At 46.6% G+C, this 23,822-nt stretch overlaps 1 long non-coding RNA gene across 1 annotated transcript in view; it reads left to right on the forward strand.

The window, feature by feature from the left end:
- Nucleotides 1-11,110: 11,110 nt before the first annotated feature.
- Nucleotides 11,111-23,822, forward strand: part of LOC116824778 (uncharacterized) — a 16,631-nt gene continuing 3,919 nt past the window's right edge. The window contains exons 1-2 of the long non-coding RNA XR_012654944.1: nt 11,111-11,342; nt 13,193-13,258. This is a non-coding gene — a long non-coding RNA (uncharacterized LOC116824778). The remainder of the gene's footprint in view (nt 11,343-13,192; nt 13,259-23,822) is intronic.

Genomic DNA, 23,822 nt, shown 5'->3' on the forward strand with positions numbered 1-23,822 from the left:
AATTCAAAGAGAGAAGGAGGATGGGAGGGAGAGATGGGAGGATAGGAGCAGGGAGCCAGAGATAGATAATCCTGTTTTATTTTGTGATCACATGCATCCTTCCCAGGTTTTACTCTGAGCTGTCATGCTGTAGCAGAAATTTGGTTCTTAGATTCCATCCAGCAAAAACTCCTATGTACGTGTAACCCCCTGCGTCCTTTAGATCAGTCTATAGCAGCTTTCAGAGTGGTAGCCGTGTTAGTCTGTATCAGGAAAAAGAATGAGAAGTACTTGTGGCACCTTAAGCCTGGTCTACACTACGAGTTTAGGTCAAATTTAGCATCATTAAATCGAATTAACCCTGCACCTGTCCACACAACGAAGCCATTTTTGTCAACATAAAGGGCTCTTAAAATCGATTTCTGTACTCCTCCCCGACGAGAAACATTGCTGGTTCAAATTAGGGTTAGTGTGGATGCAATTCAACAATATTGGCCTCTGGGAGCTATCCCATAGTGCACCATTGTGACTGCTCTGGGCAGCAATCTGAACTCAGGCCACGTCTAGACTACATGCCGTATCGGCGCGTTAAAATCGATTGCTCTGGGATCGATATATTGCATCTAATCTAGATGGGATATATCGATCTCTGAGCGCGCTTATATCGATTCCGGAACTCCACCAACCCCAACGGAGTTCCGGAATCGACATGGCGAGCCACGGACATCGATCCCGCGCGGTGAAGACGGGTGAGTAAATCGATTTTAGATATTCAACTTCAGCTACGTTATTCACGTAGCTGAAATTGCGTATCTAAAATCAATTTTATCCCGTAGTGTAGACCAGCCCTCAGATGCACTGGCCAGGTAGACAGGAAAAGCCCCACAAACTTTTGACTCAACGCAGTGCCACCTGAAGGAGCTGAGACAAGAGTACCAGAGAACCAAAGAATCAAATGGATGCTCACAGAGGGAGGGGCAACTGATGACTGTAGCCATCCCGCAGTTCCGGCATTCTCTGAAAGCCATTTGAATTCTGGGTTGAGCTCCCAATGCCTGAAGGGTCAAAAACATTATCACGGGTGGTTCTGGGTACATGTCGACAGCACCCCCCACCCCCAGTGAAAGCAACGGAAAAAAATCATTTCTCACCTTTTTTCCCTGTCACCGTATGTCTCCTGAACGCTGCTGGCAGACGCGGTACTGCAGTGCTACACAGCAACATCCCCATGCCTTGCACATAGCAGACGGTGCAGTATGACTGGTATCCGTCATTGTCATCCCGTGGGTGCTCCTGGCTGGCCTTGGTGAGGTCGGTCAGGGGTGCCTGGGCAGACATGGGTGCTCCTGTCCAGCCTCGGTGAGGTTGGTCGGGGCACCTGGACAAAAATTGGAATGACTTCAGGTCATTCTCTCTTCAAGTTTTGTGTAATGAAGATTCAGGCCTGCCTGGAATATCATGCCAGCTGAAGGCTTCTGCCTCAGGCTGCTCTCCCAGTCTGTAGCACCATGTGGTCACACCTACCCCAGCCTACCCCTTGCTGCCATGGCTCATGAAGCCTAGACAGTAGTAAGGTGCAGTCCAACTATAGGCTGAGCAAGTGCAGAAAGGTGGTTCACTCTACTTCCCTGTAAGCCAACCGCCCTCCCTTCCCACCTTTGATCTCTGCTTGCAGAGGGAATAAAGTCACTGTTGCTTCAAATTAATGTATTCTTTATTACTTCATCACACAAATTGGGGATAACTGCCAAGGTAGCCCAGAAGGGGTGGGGAAGGAGGGAAGCAATGGGTGGGGTTATTGTAGGGGCACCCCCTGGAATGGCATTCAGCTCATCATTTCTATGGGATGTCTGGGGCTTTGACCCATTTGCATCTGTGGTTCTTTAGTAGGCTTATCTGATATTCTAGGCAGGACCGAATCGCCATTAGACAAAACTTAAAGAAGAGATTGACCTGGGGAGTCATTCGCATTTTTGTCCAGGAGCCCCCCCGACTGACCTCAGTGAGGCCAGCCAGGAACACCCATGACAGCAGCAGACGGTACAGTATGACTGGTAACTGTCTTTGTCAACTTGCAAGGCAAGGGGATGCTATCGTGTAGCACTGCAGTACGCGTCTGCCAGCAGCATCCAGTAGACATACGGTGACAGTGAAAAAAGGCAAGAAATGATTTCACAGGGTGGTGGCTGATGACATGTAACCAGAACCACCCGCGACAATGTTATTGCCCCATCAGGCATTGGGAGTGCAACCCAGAATTCCAGTGAGGGGACTGTGGGATAGCGACCCACAGTGCAATGCTCCGAAAGTCAATACTAGCCTTGGTATTATGGATGCACTCCGTCAACTTAATGCGCTTAGTGGGGAAACACACAATCGACTGTGTGAAATCGCTTCCTAAAAATCAACTTCTATAAATTCGACCTAATTTCATAGTGTAGACATACCATTAGAGACTAACAAAATTTATTTGGGCATAAGCTTTTGTGGGCTAAAACCCACTCCAAGTTAGCAGCTGTTCAACAACTTTAAGCTCCCAATTACTGGGTGGGTTAACATGTGCTTAGAGTTAAGCACTTGCTCAAGGTCTTTACTGGGTTGTGGTCTCCATGCCCCATAGATAGCAAGGGGGGGTTCTCTCAGAGGTGCTGAGAGCTCACAGCTCCCATGACCTGAGGCTGGAGTTTTGAAGTGCATTCATGAATTAGATTTGGATCTTAGAATCATAGAATATTAGGGTTGGAAGAGACCTCAGGAGGTCATCTAGTCCAATCCCCTGCTCAAAGCAGGACCAGTGTCAACTAAATCATCTCAGCCAAGGCTTTGTCAAGCCAGGCCTTAAAAACATCTAAAGGATGAAGATTTCACCACCTCCCTAGGTAACCCATTCCAGTGCTTCACCACCCTCCTAGTGAAATAGTGTTTCTTAGTATCCAACCTAGATCTCCCCCACTGCAACTTGAGACCATTGCTCCTTGTTCTGTCATTTGTCAACACTGAGAACAGCCAAGTTCCATTCTTTTTGGAACACACCTTCAGATAGTTGAAGGCTGCTATCAAATCCCCCATCACTCCTCTCTTCTGCAGACTAAATAACCCCAGTTCCCTCAACCTCTCCTCATAAGTTATGTGCCCCAGCCCCCTAATCATTTTCTTTGCCCTCCGCTGGACTCTCTCCAATTTGTCCACAACCCTTCTGTAGTGGGGGAACCAAAACTGGACACAATACTCCGGGTGTGGCCTCACCAGTGCCGAATAGAGGGGAATAATCATGTCCCTCGATCTACTGGCAATGCTCCTACTAATACAGCCCAATATGCCATTGGCCTTCTTGGCAAGAAGGGCACATTTCTGACTCGTATCCAGCTTCTCATCCACTGTAATCTCCAGATCCTTTCCTGCAGAACTGTTTTTTAGCCAGTCATCCACAGCCTGTAGCGGTTCATGGGATTCTTTCATCCTAAGTGCAGGACTCTGCACTTGTCCCTGTTGAACCTCATCAGAATTTCTTGGCCCAATCCTCCAATTTATCTCCGTTACTCTGGATCCTATCCCTACCCTCCAGTGTATCTACTTCTCCCCTCAGCTTAGTGTCATCTGCAAACTTGCTGAGAGTGCAATTTATCCAATCCTCCAGATCATTAATAAAGATATTGAACAAAACCAGCCCCAGGATTGACCCTGGGTTACTCTGCTAGATCATGTAATCTCTCGGCACCTCAGTTTCCTCTTGAGCAAAGCATGGGTAATCATCCTTCCTCTGTTTGGTTTGCAAGTGCTCGAGGACAAAAAGTGTTTGTGACTCGGCCTTTGGGAGGACCTGGCACAATGGGGAGCTGATCTTAGCTGGTGCTTCTAGGCACTGCCACAGTACAAATACTAAAGCTTTTAGTCTAGATGTTTCCATAGTGTTGGTAGAAACACGGAGCAAAACACCCAACAAATGAACGATCAGTTCAAAGTTACCTGCAGAGAGAAGTTCCTACGCCTCTCTATGAGTCCTGCAAACTCAGGGCTGCAGTTAAAGACAGGCACTTGAAACAATGGAAAGGGAGGCGCAGACATTAGAGCTTTTACATCAGACCACACTGGGGGAAAAATTCCCTTATCTTCCCAACCGTGAAGGCTGCCCTCTGTCTGTATGCTAGTCCTGTGCTGCCAATAGCCTCATAAGTGCCTGCTGCAAAACTCCTCTCCCTTCCTCCCCCTCTCACCCTGACTTTCTCTCCCTCCATTTACATGCCCCTGTCTCCAGGGGCTGCTGCAGGCACCAGTGCACCAAGCGCATGCCTGGGGCGGCAAGCTGGGGGGGGGTGGCCTGCGGATCACCATGACTGTTCCTGATCTCCTTCAAGTTCTTCAGAATGGATTCCTTGAGGACCTGCTCCATGATTTTGCTGGGGACTGAAGTGAGGCTGACTGGTCTGTAGTTCCCCGGGTTCTCTTTCTTTTCTTTTTAAAATATGGGCACTATCGTTGCCATTTTCCAATTATCCAGGACCTCCACCAATCGCCACAAATTTTCAAAGATAATGGCTAATGGCTCTGCAATTGCATCAGCCAACTCCCTCAGCACCCTTGGATGCATTAGATCTGGACCCATAGATTTGTGCATGTCCAGTTTTCTAAATAGTCCTTAACCTGTTCTTTCACCACTGAGGGCTGCTCACCTCCTCCCCATACTGAGTTGCCCAGGACAGTAGAGCGGAAGCTGACCTTGTCTGTGAAGACCGAGGCAAAAAAAAAAAAAAGCATTGAGTACTTCAGCTTTTTCCACATCATCTGTCACTAGGTTGCCTCCCCCATTCAGTAAGGGTCCCACACTTTCCCTTACCTTATTGATGTTGCTAACATACCTGTAGAAACCCTTCTTGTTACCCTTCACATCCCTTGCTAGCTGCAACTCCAATTGTGCCTTGGCCTTCCTGATTACACCCCTGCATGCTTGAGCAATATTTTTATACTCCTCCCTAGTCATCTGTCCAAATTTCCACTTCATATAAGCTTCCTTTTTGAGTTTAAGCTCACCAAAGATTTCACTGTTAACCAAGCTGGTCACCTATATTTGCTATTCTTTCTGCACTTTGGGATGGTTTGTTCCTGTGCCCTCAATAAAGCTGCTTTAAAATACAGCCAGCTCTCCTGGACTCCTTTCCCCCTCATATTAGCCTTCCAGGGGATCCTGGCCATCATTTCCCTAGGGGAGTTTAAGCCTGCTTTTCTGAAGTCCAGGGTCCATATTTTGCTACTCTCCTTTTTTCCTTTTGTCAGGATCCTGACCTCAACCATCCCATGGTCACTGCTGCCTAGGCTACCATCCACTTCTTTTTCCCCTACCAATTCTCCTCTGTTTGTAAGCAGCAGGTCAAGAGGAACATGGCCCCTAGTTGGTTCCTCCAGGACTTGTACCAGGAAGTTGTCCCCAACACTCTCCAAAAACTTCCTGGATTGTCTGTGCATTGCTATATTGCTCTCCCAGCAGATGTCAGGGTGACTGAAGATCCCCATTAGAACCAGGGCATGTGTTCTGGAAATTTCTGTTAGTTGTCTGAAGAAAGCCTCATCTACCTCATCCTTCTGATCCAGTGGTCTATAACACACCCACCATGACATCACCCTTGTTGCTCTCGCCTCTAAACTTAACCTAAAGACTCTCAACAGGCTTTTCTCCTGTTTCAAACTGGAGCTCTGAGCAATCGTACTGCTTTCTTACATACAATGCAACTCCTCCACCTTTCCTCTGATACCTGTCTTTCCTGAAGTGTTTATATCTATCCACGACATTGTTCCAGTCATGTGAACTACCCCATGAAGTTTCTGTTTTTCGAATCACATTGTAGTTCCTTGACTGTGCCAGGACTTCCAATTCTTCCTGCTTGTTTCCCAGGCTTCTTGCATTTGTGTACATGCACCTAAGGTCATTCTTGGCAGTATCATTGGTGCTGACATGGAGAAGTAGGAAGGGGTAGAGGTCCGAGGTCTTGATCAGTCTCTGCAAACGCTCCATCACATCCTGGATTCTAGCTCCAGGCAAGCAGCACACTTTGAGTCTCCCGCTCTGGTCAACAGATGGAAGACTCCATCCCCCAAGGAGTCCCTGACCACCACCACCCATCTCCTCTTCTTGGGAGTGGTGGTCATGGAATCACCATCTTGGTTATGCTGGTGTAAATCTGGTGTGACTCCATAGAAGCCAACAGATTTACACCTCCATAGAAGAGGTGTACGAAGTGGTGTGAGGGCGAGCTGATTGTGGGGCTACTGTGATTAAAGTTCCCTCAATGGATATAACAGGCATTTGGCTTGTAGCAAATTGCATGGGTCCATTACTAGATGGAAATGGTAGAATTATCAGTGGTAATGCAGAAAAGGCAGAAGTTTTAAATAAATATTTCTGTTTTGTGTTAGGGAAAAAAGGAGATGATGTAGTGTCATCATATGATGATAGCATTCTTTCCATTCCACTAGTATCTTTGGAGATGTAAAGCAGTGACTCCTCAAATTAGGCATTTTAAAATCAGTACATCCAGATTGCTTTCATCTAAGAGTTTTAGAAGAGCTGGCTGAGGATCTTGCATGACCATTAATGTTGATTTTCAGTAAGGTCTGGAATACTGGGGAAGTTCCAAAAGATTGGAAGAAAGCTAATATTTTGCCAATATTTAAAAAGGGTAAATGAGATGTGTGACATTGTTCTTGGGAAAAATGATGGAGTGGGTGATTCAGGACTCATATAATAAAGAATTAAAGGAGGATGATATAATTAATGCCAATCAATATAGGTTTATGGGAAATAGATCTTGTCAAACTAACTTGATATCTTTTTTTGAGGAGATTATAAGTTTGGTTTATAAAGGTGTTTGATCTAGCATTGCAGAACATTTTGGTTAAAAAAAATAGAATGAAATAAATAAAATTAACCTGGCATAAATTAAAAGCTAGATATCAGACAGATCTTAAAATGTAATTATAAATTGGGAATCATCAACAAACAGGTGTGTTTCTAGGGGATCCTCTAGGTCTTTATGCAATTTACCATTTTTAACAGTGACCTGAAAGAAAACATAAAATCATCACCAACCAAATTTCCAGCTGACAATACAATGGGGGAGTGACAAATAATGAAGAGGTCAGGTCGCTAATACAGAGTAATCTTGAACAGTAGATCAGCTGAGCTCGAGCAAACAATATAGGAACTCCTCACTTCAAGTCATCCCAGTTAACATTGTTTCGTTATTACATTGCTGATCAATTAGGGAACATGCTCATTTAAAGTTGTGCAATGCTCTCGTATAACGTTGTTTGGCAGTCATTTGCCTTGTCCACTGCTTGCAGAAAGAGCAGCCCGTTGGAACTAGCTGGTGGGGACTTGGCACCATGGTGGGCCGGCAGCTCCCGTATCAGCTCCCCACTCCCCTAAGTTCCCTGTACAGCAGCCACCCAGCAGGCTATCAATTGTTGGGCAGTTCAGCTGTCCATCCCTAAGTGCCCTGTGCTGCTCCTGGGAGCCTCCTGCTTGCTGTGCAGAGGTGGGGAAAGGAAGACAGGTCCTAACGTCAGGGGGTCCCCCTCCCCCAGCTCCTTATTTCCACAGAGTAACTTGAGTAACAATAGTGATGTCATTGCTGCTCTTTTGCTCTCTCTTTCTCTTTCTTCCCTCTTTCTCTTTTTGTACCATGGCCATTTTATGTGCAGCCTCCTCTCTGGCTGCCTTTGCCTCCATAGTTTCCCTGGCTGCAGCTGCTTCTTTGAGCCTCATTTCTGATTGCCATATTCAAAACTTGTGGTCCTTTGCCTTCTCTGCCACTTCCAGTCTGGCCAGCTCTAGTTTTGTAGCTGCCTCACTGGTAGTAATTTTTCTGCTTTCTTGTGCTTATTTCACTCACCCGAAACAAATAAACAGAAAATAACAAAACTGTGACCTCCTTCTGACAGTTTTTAGCCACTGCACTTAAGACTCATTTAAAATCACAAATATCAGTGCTTAAAGTGTGAATTTCACTTGGAGTAACAAGCTGCACATGCAACCCTGCTTGTTGCGCCACTGTGACATTCCCCTCTGGTTTTATCTGGACCAGTGATCTACTAGGTCACTCCAATCCTTGACTCTGGGAGCCAGCCTGACCCTGCTTTGCTGTGAGAACCCCCACTCCTGGGCTGTTCACACACAGCCTCTGGCATGTAACTGCTCCTTGGATTGTGCAACCAAATGACACAAGCCAATATTTCCAGTCCCAGACACAAACCTAGTGTAGACGAGCCAGACTCACCCCTACAGCACCTCCTGCTGGTTGTCCTTGGGAATTAGCTCACTGCCAGCCCGGAGCACCCTCTGCAGGCCAGTGATCCCCCTTCCAGCTACTGCCCCCTGTGTCCCTCCCAGGACCCCAGTGCCCCTTTAACTGGGTCTCACCCTCCCAGGGGAACCCCCACCCCACTATCCCCACTTTGCCTCAGTATTGGCTACTGCCCAGTCTCCATCTAGCCCCTGTTCACTGGGGCAGACTGCAGTATAAGCCACTTATCATCAGCAAAGGGGTTTGCACCTGCTGCCTTTGCCTACCCCTGGGCTGTCCCATGCAACCGCGAGTACCTCTTGGCCTAATGCTAAGCCACAGCCTGGGGCTTTCTGGACAGGAGCTCCCCAGATCCTCTGCCTTTTCTGAGCGCTGCTTCACTCTGGGTACCTTGTCTAGTTCCCTGCAGCCAGGCCCTTCTCGCTCTACAAGCAGAGGGAGACTCCTGAGCTCCTGGCTCCCAGCCTCTTTATAGAGCCAGCTGTGGCCTGATTGGGGGATCTCCCAGCAGCGGCCACTTCCCCAATCAGCCCAGCTTTTAGTGCTGCAGCTTTCAAGCCCTGCCAGGGTGCTTTTTAAACCCCTCAGGGTAGGAGCGGGTAACCAACCTGCTACACTAGGAACCTCCATCTTGCGGTGTCCAGTTAGGCCTGCTGGACACTGAAAGCTTATATAAGTTCATCAGTGTAACAAAGAAATTGATATGTACCAGGCTTGTTATTTCAAGGAGAATCTCTGACAAGCTTCAAACCAAACACACTGCTTCAGGAAGAATAAACAAATAGATTTATTAACTACAAAGTTAGATTTTAAGTGACTATAAGTCAAAGCAAAACAAATTGGATTTGATCAAATGAAATAAAAGCAAAACACATTCTAAGCTGATCTTAGCGCTGTCAGTGCCCTTACAAACTTAGATGCTACTCACCACAGACTGGCTGGTTGCCCTTCAGCAAGGCTCTCCCCTTTGATCAGTGCTTCAGTCGCTTGGTGGTGATGTGCGTTGATGGAGGTGGAAGAGAGAGGAAGAGCATGGCAAACATCTATCCCTTTGATCATGTTCTTTCTTCCCTCTTGGTTTTTCCCCCCACCTCAGAGTCAGGTGAGCATTACCTCATCGCAGTGCCAAACTGACCAAAGGAAGGGGGGTGACTCACTCAAGAGTCCAACAGATTCTTTGTTGTTGCCTAGGCCAGTGTCCTTTGTTCCTGTGAAACTGGGCTGGGTTTGTCCCATTTGGTGTGAACTGCCTCTTTGCTCTTGGAGAGTTTTGCCTGGGCCTGTTTTAAGCCATGAGGACACATTTTCAGCCTCATAATTATCTACATTAAATTACAGCCTATAACATTACTGTAACAACAATATCACTATAACAACAATGCTCAGTACATCATGAGCCTTCCGAAGACAATCAACATGACAAAATATGCATTGGATACCACATAATCATTTTATATGGATGAACATGGGGGTTCAGAGTTTTCCCCTGCGGTACAGAATGTCACACTGCCTTCACAGCCCTAGAAGCCTCTGAACTCAGAAGTGCTGAATCACAGAAATGTAGGGACCTCAAGAGGTCTTCTAGTCCAGTCCCCTGAACTAAGGTAGGACTAAATACTATCTAGGCCAACCTGACAGGTGTTTGTCTAACCTCTTCTAACCTCTCCATCACATCCAGTGATGGAGATCCCACAGCTCCCTAGGTAATTAGTTCCAGGGCTTAACTAACCTTGCCGTTAGGAAGTTTTTCTTATTGTCCAACCCAAATCTATCTTGCTGCAATTTAAGCCTATTGCTTCTTGTCCTGTCCTTAGTAGTTAAGAAGAACAATTTATCACCCTCCTCTTTATGTACTTCAAGACTGTTATCATGTGTTTCTCCTTCCCATTCTTCCCCTCCCCCTGGGTCTTCTTCAGACTAGACATCCCCAGTTTTTTCAATCTTTTTTCACGTTACTTTTTCTAGAACTTTCATCATTTTTGTTGCTGTCTTTTGGACTTTCTCCAGTTTGTTCACATCTTTCCTGAAATGTGGTGCCCAGAATTGGACACCCTGTCCAGCTGAGGCCTTATCAGTGTGGAGTAGAGTGGAAGAATTATTTCTCATGTCTTGCTTACAACACTTCTGCTAATATATCCCAGAATTATTTTTTGTTTGTTTTTGTTTTTTGTTTTTTGCAACAGTAGTACATTGTTGATTCAGATTTTTCTTTGTGATCCACTCTAACCCCCAGATCCTTTTCTGTAGAAAAGGCAGCCATTAATCCTTTCTAAGCACTCATTTTCCATTTTATACATGTGAAATGAGACTCATGCTGAGGTAGGGATTTGTGTGTGTGTGTGAGAGAGGGAGAGAGGTGGCTGTTGAGCTGAAGTATGGAGTGATTTTAGCGATTTATCCACTGTGGGTCATCAGCAGGGATCATATCTAGAATCTTCTGCACTAAAAGCCTGAGCCTTGTATCCTTTTAGCTAAAGGACATGCTTCTCTAGTGTGCAGCAGTGGTAGAATCTTATTCTCCTACGCGAAAGTAACTAGAGAGCTGCATTGTCCTAGTGTGGGTTACTTGAGGGTGGAAAGTGGTTGGAGTGGGGAGACTCTGAAAGAGCTGGTCAGGAAGTGGACACATGTGTTACAGATAAGAAACCATCAGATCTTAGTTTTGTAACCCTTGTTCTCTTAGTTTATTTCAGCACCAATTATATACAACTCTCACCTCGTGTGTCAGATCTCCCATGAGGGTGTAAACTGCAGCGTAGGGACTGTCTGATTCCCTGTTGCCCTGTGAGGGCACCCAGCACACTGCAGGGGTTAGGGAAGATCAATAATAAAGGGCCCATCCCCTTAGTGGGATCAGTTACTGACTCCAGGGAGGTGAGCTTGGCCCAAAGACTCTGTTTCCAGAGACCGGAGATAAGGGTATTAAAGAGGAAGATGCTGTGACTGAGTGTGTGTCACTTTTGCTTTTGGTCTTGTTTCTGGTTAATAAAGAAGCTGCCAGGGTGAGAATCCCAGAGCTTGTCTTTTGAGCAGCCATGGGACGCCGAGGCTTCGCATTTCCTCCAAGTAAGTAGAACCAAGTTAGTGATGGGAGAGTGTGGCAGGCAAGCCGCTATCCTCTAAATAGCTGGAGTAGCCAACTGGCAACTTACTGGATATGCCAGGGAGGGGAAGTTAGAAGGGTTCTGTCCTCAGGACCTTCAGGGGTTCCCTGGCCTATCAGGGTCCATCTACACAGCCTGTGGCAAGGACCCTCCAATCCTGCCTTGACAGACTCAGGCTTGTGCTATCATGATAAAAATGGCTGTCTAGACAGCACTTTTAAGTTGTGGTTTGGACCAGCTGAGGCCTATTCCCACCCCAGACTTCAGAGCCTGACCTCCCGTCCAAGCCACAACTTAGAAGCTCTGTGTACACAGCTACTTTTAGCACAGTCGCACAAGCCCGAGTGTGTCGAGCTGGGTTCTGAGCCTTGCTGCCGCAGTCTGCTGTGTAGTGTAGATGTACACTCTGTTACCTGTTCGGCTTCACAGGCAGGCAGAGAGCAGCTGCAGCATCAACTGTTGACTAAAGAGATTAGCAAGATACATGCTCTCCTGTAAACTTATTGTACATCTTACCCCTCTCTAGGGCGTGTGTTTGCTTTCTTGCTTAACACTGGGCATCCTGATCCACGAGGAACAGATGGGAGAAGGTTATATCTGACAAAACCCAAAATGACAAGGACAAAGGGAGAAAGCCCTCTATGGTGGCTGTGTGAATTTTGGTAATGATTTATGATTCCTGTGCGTGCTTCAGTTTCCCTCTGGCCTTTACATTTTTGTGCATTGAACATAAAGTGATGTGGTATTTCACTCAGCAATCTGGTTGGAGACCAGAGTCATTAACAAACTAGGTAAAGAAAGTCTACACATGTTAATGAAGAATCTGGAAGAGACAATGGAAACCTCAGTAGCCAGGACATCCAGTTCTAGCGAACAACAGCTGAGAGGAAGTAGATTTCCTGGCCCCTTGCAGGACAGGAAACCAAACACCCTGAGTGAGAGAACAAAGGGGAAAAGTGACAGGTGGCTGGGTTTAGAGCTGAGCTTTCAGAGACACAGGAAACACTCCTGGAACTAAAGGAACAGACTCAGTGAGTGAGAGCCAAGATGGTTTGTTCCTACAGCAGCCTGGCCCATGCAAGCCCTGGCATTGGTCAGCATGGACCATCTTCTAACCTGTGCCTCTCTATGCTAAAGTAAAGTCTGTCAGATTCTGGAGGCCAGGTGGCTAATACATTCTTACCTTGTTTTGAAAAGACTGCCTGGCATTACTGCAAATACTCACTGAGCGTGTTGTTCCCTGAAGAAGTAAAGAACAAACCTCCCGCTGGAGTCTGGCTCTGCTGGACTTACTACAGGGAGCCATGGAAAATGACGGGGGTGGCTGGCACCCAAAGGCCTAGTTTTGGAGACCACGGCTCTGCCCTGTGGAACTGTGTAGCTCCTTGGGGCCCAGCACCTCTACAGGGATCTCTCCAAAGGGACTGGTTACAGGCTGCAACATAGACCAGACCCTGTGAATCCATGACATCCTGCCCCAGGGTACTGAGAATCCACTCAGACTCCAGCCTCCCAGCTGCCTCCTACAGAGCATCAGAGGATGAGACTAGAATGGAAAAATCCAGTTCCTAGCTTCCATTCTCCTCATATCAATGAGGTCCAGTGCCCTGATCCTAATTCTGATGTCCTAAGTCCCAGGATAAATCCAGGTTAACTCCAATAAAAGTAAACCAATGGAGTCATTCCAAATTTACACCAGTGTAACTGAGATTAGGGTCAGACTCATACACAGGTGCTTAGACTCCTTTATTTAGTAATATCTCCCTGTGTTGTTTATTGCCATATTTTAGATTTTGTTCATCTTCTCTCAAGGGTTTTTCCTCCTTGGACTGTTCTGGTTTCTACCATCAATGAGTGCCCAGAGGACAAACAGAATTGGTAAGTTCACAGGTTAGTGAAGCATAATGGCTTGTGTAACGTTTTTGTATCTGTAATAAGTGAATCCCATAAAGAGTGTCTGCAATGAAGCTGGTATTGGCTTGGCAGCTCTCAGCAGCATTATCTGGACTGTAATGTGGAGGTTCAGTGCATCAGGTTATTAGAAGTAGCGGAATGCCCAAAGGGGGGGTATACCTCACGTTCTAAACAGGCCCTGAAGCGAAAACCCAGAATTTTGAGAAGAGGAAAGATTGGATGTCAGGAATAATTCCTCCTTATCTGTGTTCATTTATTCATTCACTCGCTCTTTCTCCCTCTGTCACTCCTCAGGGTGTTCTAGTTTTAGTCTGCTCATACTCTGTCCCATGGTGGACAAGAACCTCTTTCTGCTGCCATGTCCCACTGAGAGGTCTTTTAATAGTGTCACTAGGCCATACTGAAAAACCAGAGGTGGGCCCAGAAAGGAATAGCTGGAGATTTATTCTACTGGACTGCAGTACCTGGAGGTCTGTCAGAAAGGAATGAGGCAGAATGAAGTAGCAGTAACTCTGGGTCTGTCCTTTTGGCAGCTTCCCCTTTAAGAAGCTGTTAATTTTCGTTTGCAATTCTGTAATAATGAGATTATGATCAATTTCATGAAGAAAATGGAAGCACTGGCAAATCCTACAAATGGAGCTAAATCCTGAGAGGCATTGAGGACCGGCAGGCAGGGCTGACCCTAGACCAAATGGCGTGTGCCCCTCCATCTCCTCCATTTGTTAAACTTTTAAATACCTTATTTTTTACTGCATTTGTCATCCATTTCATGAATTTGATGCATGATTTATCCCTGTCTCATAAGACTAACTTGTGATACTGGGATTGTGAAGCATCTGGTTTTCGACTGGAATGCCCATTCAAAAAGGGACCCTGGTGGCTCTGGACAACACCACATACCTGGCAATTAAAAAATCTGGTTGGTGCCACAGTGGGGCTAAGGCAGGATCCCTGCCTGCCCTGGCTTTTCGCAGCTCCCCAGAAGCAGCTGGCATGTCCGTCCCCTAGGCGCAGCAGCGATCAGCGAAGCTCCGAGTGCTGTTGCTGCTCCCAGCACCAGCTCTGCAACTCCCATTGGCTGGGAAATGTGGCCGATGGGAGCTGTGGGGAGTGGTGCCTGTGGGCGGGGTTAGTGCACAACGCGAAGAGCCACCTGTCTGCGCCTCCGCCTAGGGGCCGAACATGCCGGCCCCTTCCAGGAGCAGCATGGAGCCAGAGCAGGCAGGGAGCCTGTCTTAGCCCCGCTGTGCCACCAACCGGGAGCAGTCAGAGGTAAACGCCGCCCATCCAGAGCCCCCATCCTGAACTCTGGGAGTGCTCTGGGAGTGAGGATAAAATGTTTAATGGGAGATACGATGTTTCTGAATCTCTCTATAAAGAGCCAAGTGGGATGTCAGCTAGCACTTGTCCTCCAGTTTATATCTTGGAAATTAAAGTCTCCCATGATCACACAATTCCCATTAGTATTTACTTCATTAAAAATATTAAAGAGGTCTCTATCCATATCCAGATCCGATCCTGGTTTTCTGTAGCACACCCCAAGCACTAACCCAAGGAGGCTCTAGTAGCTTTCTTCCCAACATGATTTTTGAGACAGACTCTGTCGTATCCATTCCATCACTTCTTATTTCTTTACAGTCTACCTCATCATTGATATACAATGCTAATTCACCACCTTTGCCTTTATTTCTGTCTTTCCTAAAGAACACATACCCTTCTGTCATGGTATAAATCCCCACTCTGAACCTTAGCGTCCAAAAGATGGGGTACCAGCATGAATTCCTCTAAGCTTAATTACCAGCTTAGAACCTGTAGCGCTGCCACCAACCAGGAATTCCAGTGCCTGGTACACTCTGGTCCCCCCAATAAAATGGGACACCTCTGGAGAACTGGTACAAGCCTTATTCCCACTGATCTGGTAACACTGCCTGCCCATCTCTCCCTGATTACCATATACTTCTTCTCAAACCTTGCCCATCACCCATAGTAATTGGAGATGGAAACAGACACGAGTGAGGCTAAAGTACCCTTAATTTGCACTTCAAATTGCTAGGTTCCCACAGTCCTCTGTAGAGGGTGATGAATTTCTTCCAGGCTCAGTCTACATGTGCCTGCAAAGGAAAAAAGCAATAAAACGTTGGAAAGGTGAGCGAGGTGGGATAAAGTAAAAGGGACTGGATAACATTGTTCCAGGCAAAAAATAAGGCGCAGTATAAAAGAAAGGAGCTTGAAAAACCTTAATGCAGCTAGAGATGTTCCCCGTTATGATTGTATCTAATTGAATATTTTTATAGATTGAACTAATATTTTAAATAATGAATAACACAACTTAGCTTAGAAGCCAACAAGACCTGGAATCAACACGACTTCAGGAGATGTCCAATCTGGATTCAAGAACCCATGACTGTCGCGATTGTATATAGTTTAGAAACCAGAAGCCTGAATCCAACACTCATGCAAATAAGAAAATTCAGATCCAGATGCACATTTAATCGTTTGGGCTCAGCAATTAGAAAATTGTTTGCTCTGTCCCTAGCCTCTGTCTGCTCAAAACACTACAGAGAGACTTAATATTTCTCAGTCCACAACTTTGTCCCCATTGCACTGAGGGAAACTAAGGCACAAGATGTAGAGACTTGCTCAAATAAACCCCACAACAGATAGACTAAGATAGAACCTCAGGTTTCGCTGATCTAGTCTCTTGTTCGTAAGCGTATAAATCCTACAACCCTGCCAGCGCTAGGATAGAACTAGTCTCTTAGTTGATAAAGGGTTAGCGGCCTTTTGCCTATTGTGTCGAGTGATATATAAAAACCTTGTTGTACTCTTACACATTAGAACTACATACGTGTGTTGGTGTCAAGTCTTATCACTGGCACCGTCTCCGGTGTGCAACCAACCCCGTTAAATATGATATATATAACCACCTTCATGGGATTACCATCGACAGATAGCCTGAGGTGGCTGACATTGGATCCTACCAGTGCTGGAAAGGCTGGACTAAAGAGGACCACTGAGGCACTGATCATAGCAGCACTGAAGGCACTGAGCACCAATTCTCATTGAAGCAGGGTCTCGACACTAGAGAGGACCCAGCGTTACTGTGCAGAGAGGCCTCAGAGCAGTCAACATCAGTGCAGGTTAAGGATGCAGCAGGAACAGCATACACTGAACGCCAAGCCAAGTGGCTGGCATTGTGTACAGGAAATCTGAACAGCAGTATGGGCTAGACCTCCCAAGACCAGATGGGAATTCCGCAGAAGTTGTGGAAATAGAGGGCTAGATTCTGTGGCTTCCAGATCACGACGGACAGACGGTTACTGCAATCATACAGAACTCGTGGAATAGACAAGGAGCAGAAGACAGCGGTGTGACTAGATTACAGTGCCAGTGACGCAACTATCAGGAAAAGATATAGAGAAGTGGAGAAGTACCAGGCTGAAGAGGAACTAGAGAGGATGTGGAAAAGTGAAGGCCAAAGTTGGTCCAGGGTGGTAGGAGGCCTCGGGGCGGTACTCCTAAGCTGGTGCAGTGCTCCAACAGAATCAGGACAACATCAGAGCTCTCGTCCAGAAGAAGTGCAGGCTAGGAAACAGCTAAATACTGGCGCAGAACCTCAACTCCAGGCTCTGTAAGAGCTCCGAGTTGAGAAGACACATACCACTATAGGGGTGAGAGGGGGAATTTTTTTTTTTTTTTTGATATATATAATATATATAAGAACACATACCGACCCATAAGGGTGAGAGGGGAATTTTTTTTTAATATATAGTCATTAGAATATCAGAGTTGAAGGTCGTCGCAAAGGCACCATGTAATAGGGGATAGACACTGGCTAGAATCGTTGGAGTCTCAACGCGTATGTATCTCAGGCTTCCTGTCCTCGTTCGCCAGTATCAACAAGCGCCCATAGTCGGTCACAAAGGGGATTTTGGTACAATATCTCGATATGACTGCGGACGGTGTGTTCGTAGCTGCGGAAATCGCGTGTATGCAGCCTAAGTCTCATGTTTAGATGATACTGAACTGGAGTGGAGTGGTACATACAATGAAGGCTAGGGATCATGGTATATAGAGGGACTGGGTAGACAAAATTAGATGGATGAGGCCGCAATAAGAAACTGATGACAGTGTTACACCAGGACAAGTGCCAAGTCCTGCATCTGTCTCCAAACGTTGAAGTGAACCTATCACTCGCTACAGTACTAGGGACCTGAGTAGCTTAGGCGCAACATTTTCGCAGCAAAGGTCTGGTGGTACTTTGGCAGATAGTGGATATAGTCACAGTGTGCTTCTATAGTGCCAAGAAGGGCTATGGCGAGTTTTGGCTGTATAGTAGAGGTATTGCCCAAGCAGATAGAAGACGTGATCTTCTTCCTCATTCACATTGGTGAGGCCTTTATCTGAATATGTGTCCATTTTTGGGCCCCACAACTACAAGACGGGATGTGGAAAAATTGGACTGATCCAGCGGGGCAACAAAATGATATCGGGACTGGACACAGGACCTATAGGACAGTGCTGAGGGACTACGATTGTTTCAGTCTGCAGCGAGAGATGAGTGAGTTTGACTAGGTTTTAATTACCTGAAAGGAGGTTCAAGAGGATGGATCTAGACTGTTCTCAGTGTAGCGATGAGAGAACTAGGAGTATGGTCTCAAGTGCGTTGGGGAAGGTTTAAGGTGATATTAGGAACAACTTTTTCACTAGGAGGCAGTGAACCACGAATGGTCCCCAGGGAGGTGGTGGAATCTCCTTCTAGAGGTTTTTAGAGCTAGGCTTGACAAACCCTGGTGGGATGATTTAGTTGCGATTGTCTGCTTGAGCAGGGGTTGGACTGATGACCTCCTGATGTTCCCTTCAACCCTGTTAATAATCATTGTCTGTGATTATTTGTCTAGTCGCCAATAGCCGTCACCAGAATCTCAACCCACTCATCCTGTATACTAAACTGCCCTGACCTATGTCCAGCCTTGGTCCCAATGTAGGGTTTAAAGACTATCACCGGTTGGAGGGAATTCCTCCAGCAAGTACTCACATTGCGAGAGAGGCGAAAACCCGCAGGCCTTTCTGCCATCTCGCCCGGGGGAAAATTCTTCCCAGACTCCAAATATGGCGATCGCGTTTAAACCTGAGCATGTCGGCAAGACTCACAGCCAGAACACTAGGAAGAATTCTCTTAGCTACTAGATCCCTCGTCCATCTGAACATCTCGCTATCACAGAGCACAGGCGATACTTACCTGCCTGGATTCAAGTATACATGCCATAATAATGCCAAATTAAGCTATATCATCATACCAGCTTCCATAAATCCTTACTAGCTTAAATCTGAAGGCAGAGATAGTCGTTTGTCCCAGGTCTCCGCTCTTGCATGACTTTCAGAACGTTCATCCTCTAAGGTTAGAAATCTTCGTCTTTCAAGACTAAACTTCCTGATGGCCAGTTTAATATCCTTATGTTCTTGGTCACACTTGATACGATTTTGTTATTTTAAATTAATCTACCTCCCGGGTATTACCTCCTATGTATTATAGAGGCAACTCTATTCCCTCAGCCTTCTTTTGTTAGCTAAACAAACTAGTTTTGAGTCGTCCTTCATAAGACAGGTTTCCTACCTCGAAGTCATCCAGTAGCCCTCGCATGACATTCGTTCCAGTTGAATGCCCTTCTTAAAATATTTGTGAACAGAACTGCAACGTATTCCCACGAGGTCTCACCAGTGCCTCAACACCCCTTTATCTACTGTGAATTATACTCGCCTAGATGGCATCGCAAGTTGCAATATTAGGTTCTTCTTTCACAATGACCATATCTCATTGAGTGACCATAGTCATCCTGTGATCAACAAATAATTCGGAGGTCCTTTCTCTTTCTTCTCTCCTGTATCCCATCTGATGCATCCTCCAGTCAATACCCAGTATCAATCTTATTCCTAAAGTGCTACCTTGTAACTTCAAACTATTTAACATTTCCATATCCTACTGCCAGTTATCACAGGCATCGCAGATTCCGTATGATAACCAGTCTCTCTCTTGTCGCAATACCTCCCAAGCGATGTATCACAAACTTTTAAGCCACTTCCCACTTTTGGCTCAACTTCCATAAATAAAAGATATATATATAGATGTCCCAACTGCATCACGGAGGAATTCTCGCTAGATACTGCCCTCCAGCTGACAGTTTCACCTTCAGTATGACCCACTGTAGCATCTCCAACATTAACTCCTATATACCTATCGACCTTCACTTAATTCTATACCTCCCTTTCATTGTCTAAAATACCCATGTGAACACATATCAGAATGCCTTCTGAATCGACGAGGTAAATGAGCATCCTACGGTCCGCCCTTCCTATTCTCCCTTTGTTCTAAAAAATCTGTTTACTTTCCAAGAAGTTGATAGGTAGTGTTTTGCATATAATCTAACTATTTGTAACCATGTTCGTATTTTGGTCCAGTTACCCTGACATCATGTCCTACACTACTTTCTCTTTCAACAATTTTTCAAGACCTTGCTACTTACCAGATGTCAACTGCAGTGCTTGTAGTTACCGCAGATCACATTTTTTCTTTAGAGGATAGGAACTATGTTCAATTCTAAGCTCCGTACGCTAATCCCCTGTAAATTTACAGATCATACAACATTCTGCTCAATGGCTTTGAATTTATTGCCTTCTAATATTCTTGTAATGAAGATGGGCCCCGCATTTGTCCAATTAAGATGTTGGTTTGGCTTGTCGCGGATGAAAATCTACTCCATTACCTCATCTCATTTTCATCCTACCATCATCCCTAAGTTCCTATTACCTCATTACAAACTGAGGCAAATATTTTGTTTAATTTATTGGCCCCCATACTAGATTTCCTTCTAACTCATTCCATCTCTCAGTCTTATAGAAACCATCGTGCCCACCTTTCTTTCTTCTTATTCTCTTCTCTATATGGCTATTAGACCTTTCTATATGTTTTATATTTACTCTTGCAACGATCCAACCTACATGGCTTTGCCTTTCTAACTTTTCTCGCTGCAGCATCGGCACAGGCCAAAAACAGAGCGTAAAACGGCGTCATGGGAGTTTTGCAGGGTTTTGAGAGGCGATAGAGTCTATGAGAGGAATTAGGCACGAGCATAGTGAAGGGCGTCGATAAGGTGCGTTATTCTCGCTGGTGTCTGTTTAGCCGTTGCGGGCTTGGTTTGCTGTAGGTGGTGCGCTAGCGTGTTTAGTTAGGTCTGCTGTTTCCATGGGATACACGCGTTTTAGGTGAAGTGAGGATGGGTAACCGTCTAGGAGGTGCAGCGTGAAGGACACTCATGTGAGAGATGCCTGTGGAGTGGCGCTGCTGGCTGCAACATTGTGACTTATGTCCCTCGCGAAGGTTGGTACTGACAACGATAAGTTTTTACCTCTGCATGTAGTTGCCTCCTGATAAGAGCTGTGTGCACGTAATTGATTTGAATGGATGAGTGTGACTAATATCTCCTGGTCGAGGCTTGCAGGGGTTGCGTCTGTGGGATGTATGTCGTCAGCCAGACTTTGGTGCATGAAGGTGCATCCTCGACTTCTCAGATGGTGAGCGTGGACAAAGATCCTCTTCGAGGTGAGATTGCTGTGAGAAGTGGACAGTGGCCGTCATGTGCTCAGCGACAGGCGGGGCGGCAAGGCAGGACCGTAGTGTGATACTCGAGAGGTCAAAGACAGTGTGTTGTCTGATTTGGATATACATGCAAGATTGGGAGCACAACACTAGATTGATGCTCGATAGTTTGGAGGGACCGCGAGCAAGGATTGTCTGCACTCGCTCTCTATGGTGCAAGCAAGCTCGATAGAGGTCAATATGAGACACACACATCCCAACATTAACCGCTCGGGGAATCTCAGCGATGGGTTGTCGTGGATGATTGACACGGGCGACTGTAATCGATGTAAGAGCATTCTGTTGCAGTCCAGACGGATCGGCAGGAGCAGACTTCTGCACGCCATGACGTCATCCATCACCGGAATATCGGCTAGGTTGAATGCTCTCGCTGTTTATGTGGCTCTTGTTATCTGTGAGTAGGCAACTAGACGCGTCCTAGTACTCGTAGCTGGTAGTGTCTGAAGTAAGGTTCGTCGTCGCTCGCTTCACTGCGGGGGTGCTAAGATGGTAGTAAAAGTTGCCGACTCTGTAGCTAGAGAAAGGCAGTTCTCTCAATGGTCCATGAAGTTCCTATGTAGTGGGCGGAAAGGCATTCCGCAATAATGGACTTGTCTTAACTGTGCGGCCACTGACCTAGAGCTAATTCGGTTGAGTGCTCTGTAATGTGTGTGACCTGTATCCGACGGTGTGCTCAGGACCCGGGGCAGTGCTACGCGAACGTTTACGCCTAGCCGTGTGATCCCTGCCACACTCCTCCAGCCTACATGCCTCCCGGCTCGCTGAACATCAGCCTACTCTGGGCGCTCGCCCCCGCCCGGCGCAGGGCTGCCGCCCACGCTGCAGCAGGGCCCTATCATCGGCCTGGTGGCCCCCCCTCTGCAGCTACCCTGCTGGGAGATGTTGCCCGCTTTCCCACCCCCCGCCGCGCCCTCTTGAAAGCTACCTGGGGTGATACTCTCCTGCGGAGTAGGCCTGTCTGTGAGTTAGCCCGCTGGCGTCCCCTCGGTCGGCATCCGTCTCGCGCTCTATATCTTTCGCTCCGCGCTAGGGGAATCATTTTGAACAAGTGTTCGGAGGGTTGAATAGAGTGAGAGTTGGAGGTGGCTGTCGTGCTTTGCGCAGGGAGGCAGAGTGGCTGAGGGCATAACGCCTGCAGTAACGGGGGGGCTGTTTCGGCCGCACGCGCGGGCGCTCGGGCACAGGCTATTCCCCACCGCCAGTTACTGCGTCTTGGCCAGTTCCCCCTCACCTCTGCGCCTCGCTCTCGCCCCCTGCCCGCACAAGCTAACCTCACTCCATCCTCTGAGGGCACTATATCTTAGGCACCTCCCACCTAGGAACTCCGTAGGTGACGACACTGGTTTGCACATGGTTGCACGGCCCTGAGGGATACTATCCAGTGGGGGGACTGCTTAGGCAATCAAGGCTCAGGTATCTTCAGTGGGATAATCTGCAGTTCCTAGAAGAGGGGCACAAGGATGTGCAAGATTTTAAGAGCGATCAACAGATGCTCAGGCGTGTGCTTAGAGAGGGGGCTATTTGGGATGTCTGCCATTAGGAAGCTTACCTGGACGAAGACTGTTCTCTCAGGTGGATTCACCTGAGTAGGAGGGGAAATGACTTCATAGGATGGAGGCTGGCAAACTGATTACGAGAGCTTTAAACTTAGGAATTTGGGGGAGATCGCTGGGGAGATGTCGCAGTAAGAGAGAGAAACAGTAGAAAGGATAAGCGGGGTTTAGGAGTGGAATATGGAGGGCAAGGTAGTGTAGATACCAGTCTAATAGGTGATACTGGTGGCTCGAATATCTGGGCCTTCAAATCGGGTAAGAATGGTTTGGTGAGCCAACTAGCAAAATTAGCTGATATCAGAGAAAGAGGTGTGTGGTCTGCCGGGTGCAAGATATGGGATGTGGCATTCTGAAGCTGTTTGTACCACTCTGCGGGAGCTAGGTAACAAAATGAGAACTAGGTACTGGTGCAGGAAGTGAAACCAGATATTATAGGGATAATTAAAAACATGGTGGAATGTAGATACTGGAGTACAGTATTGAAGGTGTTCATAAAACAGATAAGTAGAGTCTAATAGAACAGACGTACTTCTATCTTTTCTTTTGCCTGTAAGGGTTTAACAAGATCAGTGGCAGGCTGTCACCTGACAGAGGCACAATAAGGGACAGAGATACTTTCAATCTTGCGGGAGGAAGTTTGTGGCGTGATGTTGAATTTGGTGTTGTTCACTCTGCGGCTCAGAGGGACAGACGCTTGCAACAGGTTTTCTCTCCAATCAGCTTTATAGAATTCGAAATATTGAGTACCAGTAGGATACGGCGAGTTAGGCTTTGTTTGTTTTCTTTATTTGCAAATATGTTCTTTGATGGGAGGAGTTCAAATTTGTATTTTGTGAAGATTTTAATTTTGTACTTGTATACTTAGGCTGGGAGGGTATTCAGTGTCTATGCTGAAAGCCCTGTTACCTGTGTCCATTTTAAATTTTTTCAAAGATAATTTTTACTGGTTTCTTTTTTAATTAAACGTTTCTTGTCTTAAAACCTGATTGTTTTTTTTTATTCTGGTGTGGACCCGGGCGCGAGGGTATCTGGAATTCACAGGGAATTCGGGTGTGGGAAAGGAGAGAGGGGAGGAGAAGGCTAATTTCTCTCTGTGTTAGGAATTACTGTCTTCTAGGGTTAGTTCTGGGAGGGGGAGAGAGAGGAGGGGGCGGCAGGTGCATTTCCTCATCTGTTTAAGATTCAAGGAGTTTGAATCACGTGATAGGCGGATACCCAGGAGGGGACTGGGAGAGGGCAACGTTGGGGAACGGGTTTACTTTCTATGTGTTTAGTACCAGAGGATTGGGTTCTTGGGGGTTCCCCAAGGCAGTAGTCT

Source organism: Chelonoidis abingdonii, unplaced genomic scaffold (assembly GCF_003597395.2).
Source record: "Chelonoidis abingdonii isolate Lonesome George unplaced genomic scaffold, CheloAbing_2.0 scaffold0399, whole genome shotgun sequence".
NCBI lineage: Eukaryota > Metazoa > Chordata > Testudines > Testudinidae > Chelonoidis > Chelonoidis abingdonii.